Here is a 10476-nt window from a genome sequence, read left to right on the forward strand (position 1 = left end):
CAACTCTGAGAAGTATTATGATTTGGGTTTTTCAAATGTGTATAATGAGCCTCAGGAAGCTTCAGTAGCTCCACTATTTTTGTGGCTCCTCACAACAGGAACATAGTCCCCTCAGGCCCCCATATTTACCTCAGGAGGAGGAATCATTATTTTGCAAATTCACCCCCTAACACACAAGAAAGAAGGCAAAATCTGAAAATACAAAGTAATCATGGGAAAATACTATTAATTATCTGTGTGTTGGAACTGGTTCCCACTCCAGGCTGAGCTAGGGGGTGCTCTGTGTGACGTCTCCAGCACCTGGAATTGACATAGAGTCCATGATCCATGAATGGCAACCCTCTCCAGTATTCTTGCCTGGAGAGTTCCAGGGACAGGGGAGCCTGGCGGGCTATAATCCACGCCCAAAGAGTCAGACATGACTGAGACTGAAACCATGCTCCATGAACGTTTTTGAATTAATAATCAGGTACTGATATGGGAGTGGGCTTCCCTGATGGCTCAGCAATAAAGAATCTGCCTGCCAAGGCATGAGACTTGGGTTCAATCTTTGGGTCAGGAAGATCCCCTGGAGAGGGAAATGGCAATCCACTCCAGTATTCCTGCCTGGGAAATCCCATGAACAGAGGAGCCTGGTGGGCTACAGTCCATGGGGTCGCAAAGAGTTAGAAGATGAAATAAGCCAGGTGGATCTCTGGGGCAGTCTTCTAAGAAAAGGGAAGAGTAAAGGGGAGGCGCATGTGAAATTAATGTATTCTGAATATGTTTACAGCAAGTTTTACAGGTATCCCCTGCTTTTGGAAAGTCTGCTTGACACCACTCCTTTTTACAAAAGATTTACAAAAAATATACTATTTTTGCCAATGGAATCCAAAGAAGATTTTCGCTTTTACAAAAAAAAAGGAGAAAACCAAAACTAGCATCAGTGGTTGTTTTGTAGCCAGCCGTTACAGAAGCTGTAGCGGCACCTAAGCACCCCGAGCTCCTTTCTTGGGAACTACATTCAGTCTCTCAGCATCAAGGTACTGTAACTTTGACCTGTATCTATAAGCATCTGTGCTTTATCTCAATTTATCTTGTGCATCTGTTAGCAAGATGTGTCCTAAGGTAATTCCTTCTTCACTTTATACCATTTAGGCTTAGGAAAAGTTTTCATAGGAACTCTCTACTTCCTCACAGGGGAGAAACCTTTCATCATTTCCAGGTAAGTGGCCAAGTGCTTTGGGGATTGCAAAATGCAAAACACTTAGTCCCTTGGCTTCCCTGGCAGCTAGGTGATAAAGAATCTACCTGCCAATGCAAGAGACATGGATTCCGTCCCTGATCTGGGAAGATTCCATGTGCTGCAGAGCAACTAAGCCCATGTGCCACAACTATTGAGCCTATACTTTAGAGGCCAAGAGTCTCAAATCCTGAACCCATGTGCCACAACTACCGAAGCCTGAGTGTCCTAGAGCCCATCCTCTGCAACAAAAGAAGCCACCACAATGAGAAGTCTTCACACTGCAGCTAAAGAGTAGCCCCTGCTTGCCACAACTAGAGAAGAGCCTGTGAGCAATGAAGACCCAGCCTAGCGAAAATAATAAATAAACAATAAAATTATCTATCTATATAACTTAATGAGGGCTGGCATGGATGGTCCTCAATGTCTTCATGGAAAAAGTTGCCCCAAAGCCTAGATTTGAAAATTGAGTAGGAGTTAGGTGGTGCAGAGGAGCAGAGCGGACGCTCTGAAGTAGGGTGTAGGGTGGTGAAGGGATAGGGCTCAGATTGTTCCCACCTTGTGTGTGTGTGCGCGCTCTGTTGCTTCAGTCATGTCTGACTCTTTGTGACCCCATGGAATGTAGCCTGCCAGGATCCTCTGTCCATGGGATTCTCCAGGCAAGAATACTGGAGTGGGTTGCCATGTCCTCCTCCAGGGGATTGTCCTGACCTAGGGATGGAACCTGCATCTCTTAGGTCTCCTGGATGGGCAGGCAGATTCTTTACCACTAGCACCACCTGGGAAGCCCAACCTTCTCATTTAGGATAGGCTATAAATCTAAACATTATTGGCCAAGCCCAGCAGGAACTAGCCCCTACCTGCCTCTCCCTGGTCCCCATGCTCCAGCTTCATGGCCTGTGATAAAAGGAATGAAAATGTCCATGACCACATAAGAAACAGTACCAAGGAGAGAGAAGAAGGTGGAGGAGTGACTCCATCATGGCCCATGGAGGGGAGTGCCTGACTCCAGGACATGGGAGGAAGACCCTCGGAGTGGAGGTGAAGTACCAGAAGCAGCAGTCTGAGTTCACTGGCCACAGAGATCATTCCTCTGCTCTGTCTCCGAGTCAACTTTTCTTAGTCATCCAATCTGTGTGGACTTTCCCTGGGGAGAGGATGCAGGCACAGCTGTTCCCTCTATGGATCCACTCCTCATGGTAATGAGGGTCTTGACATTTTTCCTTATTTATTATAGACAGTACCAGCCACCACCCACCAACATGAAAACATGCCTGTCTTCCTTGCAGATATGATGCTGGAACTCCTGTGTTGAGTTCTGGCAAGATGGGTGTGTGTACTCCCCAGGGTGGAGGTGGGGTAGGGTTCATTCCACATGTCAATCAATCATCCAGGTAAGAGGTCCTCAGCTAGAAACAGGACCACAGTTTGTTGGCTTTCTTTTCTTTCTTTTTTAAAAAATTTTTGACCACGCTGCACAGCATGTGGGATCTTAGTTCTCCGACCAGGGATTGAACCCATGCCCCACGCGTTGGAAGGCAGAGTCTTAACCTCTGAACAACCAGAAAAGTCCCTGTTGACTTTCAAGTAAGTATAAGAAGACACTTAGAATCTCTTGAGAGAAGAGAATCCCTTAGAATCCCTTTGGAGACTAAACACAGGTAACAGGCAACATTTGCTGGATACTTGTCAAGGGTCAGACCCTACATGTAAATAGTCCAAGTCAGGATTAAACTACAGCTCAATTAATAGGCGAAAAAACTTTCCCTGGAGGGAAAAAACAGCTTTTTCTTAGGAAATCTTTAAAAGACTTGACCTTCACTCCCGAGAGCATGAATTAAACTAGATATTTTTCTTCTCAAGATTTTTCCCAGAACTAAGACGGGAAGAGAATAGGATCATCTTCAGGAAAATGCTGACCCCTGGTGGACATTTATTGAACTGCTTTTTAAACAACCGCCACAGTATGGACGGTAAACCCAGAGGCAAAACTTCTTTTTAAAGTTGCCAAAAGCGAGAAGAGGAATCAAGAATTCCTTTTTACTCCTTGTTACCAAATAAACCATTTGTCTCTAAAAAAAAATAAAATAGAATAAAGTTGACCATCCCTATATTTAAGTTTTCTCAGGCTGCTGCTGCTGCTGCTAAGTCACTTCAGTCGTGTCTGACTCTGTGCGACCCCATAGATGGCAGCCCACCAGGCTCCCCCGTCCCTGGCATTCTCCAGGCAAGAACACTGGAGTGGGTTGCCATTTCCTTCTCCAGCGCATGAAAGTGAAAAGTGAAAGTGAAGTCGCTCAGTCGTGTCCTACTCTTAGCGACCTCATGGACTGCAGCCTACCAGGCTCCTCCGTCCATGGGATTTTCCAGGCAAGAATACTGGAGCGGGGTGCCATTGCCTTCTCCGTTTCTCAGGCTAAGAACCCCAATAGAAATAGAGTATTTCACTGTCTCTCCAAACTTTTCTGACAACTGGATTTAATATCAAGCATGTTGAGATTTGCCATTATGACTTAGGGATTTCACAGTTATATGAAGAAAAAACACAAAATGATTTGGTTTCCCTAAAAATTTCAAAAATTTTGCCTTGATTGAACACCTTCTATTAGAGCACAGTCTATACCCCCCCGCCCCAGAAGTTAAGCTCGAACTGTCTTAGACTGAGAAAATAGAAAAACTTCTTCTACTAAAGGTGAATTCCCCTAAAATTGAGTTCCTCTGCTGAGTTTATGATTAACCTCTCTACCCAAAACTTTATTCCCTTTCTTGTCCCATACCTCTTCCCCGTCAAGACTGAAGAGTATCAAAGAAAAGTGGGGAGAGGGGTTGTAACCTAGCAAAAGCCTGAGATCTTCCCAGGACAGAGCCCACCTCCCCACCGTGTTCTCTGCTGGCCACTTATAATGTAGAAAAAATTTAGCCTTATACACCTTTCTTGAGTTCCAGAGAAGAAATGTAATCAGAGGAGTGGGAATATGCAGAAACAAAGGAAAATATTCAAGTGAGACAAAATAATAATAGTTTAGTCATTAAATAAAGTCAAGGACCTTTAGTTTCTCCTCAAGGGCTAGAGATAATATCATGAACCATATTCTTGAGCTATTTTGCAGACACTGAAACCCCCACCAGGTAGAAGAAGTCAAGTGTATGCTACTCATAAGCACATAGACCCTAGACTGGTTGGAACTAGACAGGTGATGATGTTGACTCCCAATTACCTTACCAACAACCAATCAGAAGACTGCTGGTGGTCACAAGCTGATCACACACTCAGTAACCCTCTCCCTCGTGTGCGTGAAGTCGCTTCAGTCATGTCTGACTCTTTGCAACCCCGTGGACTATAGCCCGCTAGGTTTCTCTGTCCATGGGATTCTCCAGGCAAGAATGCTGAAGTGGGTTTCCATGCCCTCCTCCAGGGGATCTTCCACACCCAGGGTTCGAAACCACGTCTCTTACATCTCCTGCGTTGACAGGTGGGCTCTTTACCACTGGCACCACCTGGGAAGCCCAACCCTCTCTCTCATCCTTTCTTTAATCTGAGTATCACCCACTGGACTCCTTACTGAGTGCACTGAATTTTTCTTCACCACAACTGAATGTCAGTAGATTTACTTCACTATGTGCAGGTGAACAGAGGACCAAGTTTAGTTCAGTAACACCATCTTCAACCCAAATTAAAATGTGGTCAAAATCGACTGACTTTCTCTGGAGGCTTTCTCTGAAGTCAAGAACCATTTCCCTTCTTTGCATTTTAAGCCTCTGCCAGGCACCAGATACAGGTTCCTCGGAAGCAGCAGCAGAGAGTCTTGGTGTCAGGGTCCTTGAGTCAAGAGCCTTCTGGCCCAGGGGGTCTTGGCACTGGCATACTGATGCCCCAGTTCCACTCCTAGGCCACCCCCAAGCCAGTCTCTGGGAGTTGGGACTGGGTATTGGCATTTATTTTTAAGTTCTGCCCATGAACCTAATAGGAACTGCAGATCCAACCCTTTCCTATTTTATGTGAGAAAACTGAGGCCTAGAGAGGAGAGGTCACTTGAGCAAGTTCACCAGCTAGTTAGTAAAGAAACCCTGACTAGTCTGTGAAAGTCTTAAAGACTGGAGTCATGTGTGTTCAGTGTCGAATTCACAAATTAGCTGTTCTTCGATTCTGTGATCTTATAGTGCAATCAGGCTAGAAGTGACAGGGAAAGACTTTTAGATTACTTTTTCTCCCACCTAAGTCCCCTACCTCCTAGTCAACCTTGTCCTGCATTTTAATTGTACAAAGCCTCACTTTACTTCTAAAATATTTATTTTCATTTATTTGGCTCCATCTTAGTTGCAGCATATGGAATCTGATTTCGTTGTGCATACAGGATCTCTCTCTCTCTTTTTTTTAGTTGCAGCATATATGATCTAGTCACTCTTAAAGGAAATCAACCCTGAATACTCACTGAAAGGACTGATGCTGAAGCTGATGCTGAAGCTTCAATCCTGTGGCCAGCTAATCTGAAGAACCAACTCTTTGGAAAAGATCCTGATGCTGGGAAAGAATGAAGGCAAAGGATGAGTTGCGACAGAGAAGGAGATGGTTGGATGGCATCACTGATTCAATGAATATGAACTTGGGAAAACTCCGGGAGATGGTGAGGGATAGGGAAGCCTGGGGTGCTGCAGTTCATTGGGTCACAAGAGTTGGACATGACTTGGTGACTAAACAGCAACATGTGATCTAGTTCCCCAACCAAGGATCAAACCTGGGACACCTGCATTGGGAGCATGGACTCTTAGCCAGTGGACCACCAGGGATGTCCCAACAAAGCTTCACTTTCCTTGCAGCCCAGGTCCTGTGTTCTATCCATGAGCCAAAGATGGCCTCTATGTGCTGGTCCCTGGGTGGCGATTTCTTCACAGCAGGCTGAGATCTGTGGGCTCCAAAGTCTACCACTGCCTAACTGTGTTAAGCATCACCCAAATAAAGAGATTTTGAGCCATTTCAAACCCACCGGCTTTGCATATCCCATGAAAGTGTACCCAACATTTGCTAGCCAGGGATGAGCCCCAGGTCACAAAGTCCCCAAGCTGCTGCGTCCTTTGGAGATTTCTGACCCAGAGATTCCCGCTGCGCTACAGAGTGACATCATTTACACACACAGGAGCCCCTTCCCCTGAGTCCTCTTGCTCTCCTCCTTCTAAGCAGAGACCCACTTCTGCGTAGCCTTTGGACAGACCCCTGCTGTGATGTACCTCCCTCCTGAAAAGCGTGTGTGCTTGGTCAGCCACTCAGTCCTGTTCAACTCTTTGCAACCCCCTGGATGGTAGCCTGCCAGGCCCCTCTGTCCATGGGATTTCCCAGGCAAGAATACTGGAGTGGACTGCCATTCCCTCCTCCAGGGGATCTTCCCAACTCAGAGATGGAACCCTTGTCTCCTGCATCTCCTGCATTGTCAGGCGAGTTCTTTATCACTGAGCCACCAGGGACGCCCAGTAAAGCTGCCACCTTGTGGTCAGATCTTTTCATTGCAAAGCCTCCTTTTGCTTTGGCTTACCATTAGGCTTACCCATGGAGCATGTTTTTCCCTGTTACACAGGAGGAAGAGAGAGCCTCCTAACACTGAGTCCTTTCCCTTTTTCTAGGCTTCTTTCAAAAGTTCCCTGGTCCAAGTCCTCTGTCTGCTCAAGTTTTCTGGCCGATACATTAACCCCTACTGAGATGTCAGTGGCTAGTTTATTTATTCATCAAATGTTTATGGAGCACCCAGTATCTCCCAAGCTGAATTCTTGGGATATGGACATGTCACTCAGCCATGTCCAACTCTTTGTGACCCCATGGTCTGTAGCCTGCCAGGCTCCTCCATCCATGGGATTTTCCTGGCAAGAATACTGGAAGGAATACTATTTCCTTCTCCAGGGGATCTTCTCAACCCAAGGATCAAACCCCAGTCTCCCGCACTGCAGGCAGACTCTCTACCATCTGAGCCACCAAGGAAGCCCATTTTGGGATGTATCATGGAACAAAACAGGTGAAAGTTCTTTGTGTGTGAAGCTGGCATTCTAGCAGCATGAGGAAAAGCTTAAAGCTTTTCCTCTCTTATTTTTATTTTTATTATTTATTATTTTTATTTTTGTAAGCCTCTGGGTTTGGGGATAGTTTTTTTTTCCTTTTTCATTTATTTTTATTAGTTGGAGGCTAATTACTTTACAATATTGTAGTGGTTTTTGCCATACATTGACGTGAATCAGCCATGGATTTACATGTGTTCCCCATCCTGAACGCCGCTCCCACCTCCCTCCCCATCCCATCCCTCTGGGTCTTCCCAGTGCACCACCCCTGAGCACTTGTTTCATGCATCCAACCTGGACTGGCAATCTGTTTCACACTTGATAATATACATGTTTTGATGCTGTTCTCTCAGATCATCCCACCCTCGCTTCTCCATAGAGTCCAAAAGTCTGTTCTATATACATCTGTGTCTCTTTTTCTGTCTTGCATATAGGGTTATCATTACCATCTTTCTAAATTCCATAATATGTGCGTTAGTATACTGTACAGTGTTTATCTTTCTTGGCTTACTTCACTCTGTATAATGGGGCTCAGTTTTCATCCATCTCCTTAGAAAACTGAATTCAATGTATTTTTTAATGGCTTGAGTATATATTCCATTGTGTATATTCCACAGCTTTCTTATCCATTCATCTGCTGATGGGCATCTAGGTTGCTTCCATGTCCTGGCTATTATAAACAGTGCTGCGATGAACATTGGGGTACACATGTCTCTTTCAGATCTGGTTTCCTCAGTGTGTATGCCCAGGAGTGGGATTCCTGGGTCATATGGTAGTTCTATTTCCAGTTTTTAAAGGAATCTCCACACTGTTCTCCATAGTGGCTGTACTAGTTTTCATTCCCACCAACAGTGTAAGAGGGTTCCCTTTTTGCCACACCCTCTCCAGCATTTATTGCTTGTAGACTTTTGGATAGCAACCATTCTGACTGGCATGTAATGGTACCTCATTGAGGTTTTGATTCGCATTTCTCTGATAATGAGTGATGTTGAGCATCTTTTCATGTGTTTGTTAGCCATCTGTATGTCTTCTTTTCAAAGAGGACAAAAATAGACGGAGAAATATACAGTGTTCATGGGTTGGAAGGATCAATATTGTGAAAATGAGTATATGACCCAAAGAAATCTATAGATTCAATGCAATCCCTATCAAGCTACCAACGGTATTCTTCACAGAACTAGAACAAGTAATTTCACAATTTGTATGGAAATACAAAAACCTCGAATAGCCAAAGCAAACTTGAGAAAGAAGAATGGAACTGGAGGAATCAACCTGCCTGACTTCAGGCTCTACTACAAAGCCGCAGTCATCAAGACAGTATGGTACTGGCACAAAGACAGAAATATAGATCAATGCAACAAAATAGAAAACCCAGAGATAAATCCATGTACCTATGAACACCTTATCTTTGACAAAGGAGGCAAGAATATACAATGGAAAAAAGACAACCTCTTTAACAAGTGGTGCTGGGAAAACTGGTCAACCACTTGTAAAAGAATGAAACTGGAGCACTTTCTAACACCATACAAAAAAATAAACTCAAAATGGATTAAAGATATAAATGTAAGACCAGAAACTATAAAACTCCTAGAAGAGAACATAGGCAAAACACTCTCCAACATAAATCACAGCAAGATCCTCTATGACCCAGCTCCCAGAATATTGGAAATAAAAGCAAAAATAAACAAACGGGACCTAATTAAACTTAAAAGCTTTTGCACAACAAAAGAAACTATAAGCAAGGTGAAAAGACAGCCCTCAGAAGGGAGAAAATAATAGCAAATGAAGAAACAGACAAAGGATTAATCTCAAAAATATACAAGCAACTCCTACAGCTCAATTCCAGAAAAATAAAAGACCCAATCAAAAAATGGGCCAAAGATCTAAACAGACATTTCTCCAAAGAAGCTTTTCCTATCTTAAGAACACTTCAGGGACTTCCCTGGTGGTCCAGTGGCTAAGACGCCACACTTCCAATGCAGGGGACCAGGGTTTGATCCCTGTCCAGGGAACTAGATCCCACATGCTGCAATTAAAGATTCAGCATGCCATAATTAAGACTGAGTATAATCAAACAAATGACTTAAGAAAAAAAAAAACTATGTTATTTGTATAAGCATATTAAAAAAAAAAAAAAAACACCTTGTTGTTCAAAGTGTGGTCCATGGTATAGCAGCCGCAGTCTCATTTGGAAGCTGCTGGGCTTCCCTAGTGGCTCAGAGAGCAAAGACTCCGCCTGCAACTCAGAAGACCTAGGTTCAATCTGTGGGTTGGGAAGATCCCCTGGAGAAGGAAATGGCAACTCACTCAAGTATTCTTGCCTGGAGGATCCCATGGACAGAGGAGCCTGATGGGCTATTGTCCATGGGGTTGCATAAATTCTGACACAACTGAACAACTAACATAATTGTCACCATTAGGTCTGGAAGAGTTTTCTGCCTTGAACTTCCTCCTTTTACCATGATTGAAAATATTGCAACCACACTCACACTTTTGTCATACAGAGAATTTCACTCATATTGCCTTACTTCATCCTGTATCATCCCCATGGAGCATGTGATTCCTTCCCTGTTACACAGGAGGAAGAGAAAGCTAAGGTAGGGCAACCTCATTATCATCTTAGGATCCAGCATCTGGACAAAATCTTAAAGATTTTCTCGTTAGTTGCCTTTCATCTACTTGGTTTCCTTTGTTTTCAGCATTGACATCTCCTCTTCAAATGCCCTGCAGGGAAGTTGAGTTTGGGATGCAGAGGGCTGGGTGGGAGTGGGGTTCTAGGGTTGGAGCCCAGCCTCTCAGCCTCCCCTCTATGGACTTTGTTTCCAGGGACCTCAGAGAGGCATGCACGGAGCTCTATTTGGAAAACCCTAATCTAAATCAACACTCTCCTGGGACAAGGAGGAAGTAGGCCTTAAGGAGAAAGGTGACTTGGCCAAAATCACACAGCAGGCTCTGGACCCAGTGGGGTCTGACTTTAGGAATCCCCCACCCCCACCCTGGGACCAAGCCCATAGGTCAGCATAGCCCCAGGGAGGGACAGCGCCCCTTGCTGGCCCAACTCTATTTAGTGGAGATGTATTTGATAAACCATCATTCTTGTAATCCTTCATTTCCATCTCATGGGGTCAAATTCAACATTCCACCTGTGGATGTTTTTTGTAATCTTATTTATTTATTTTTGGCTGCGCTGGGTCTTAGTTGCTGCTCAGGCT

The sequence above is a fragment of the Cervus canadensis genome, chromosome 5 (assembly GCF_019320065.1).
Source record: "Cervus canadensis isolate Bull #8, Minnesota chromosome 5, ASM1932006v1, whole genome shotgun sequence".
NCBI classification, from domain to species: domain Eukaryota; kingdom Metazoa; phylum Chordata; class Mammalia; order Artiodactyla; family Cervidae; genus Cervus; species Cervus canadensis.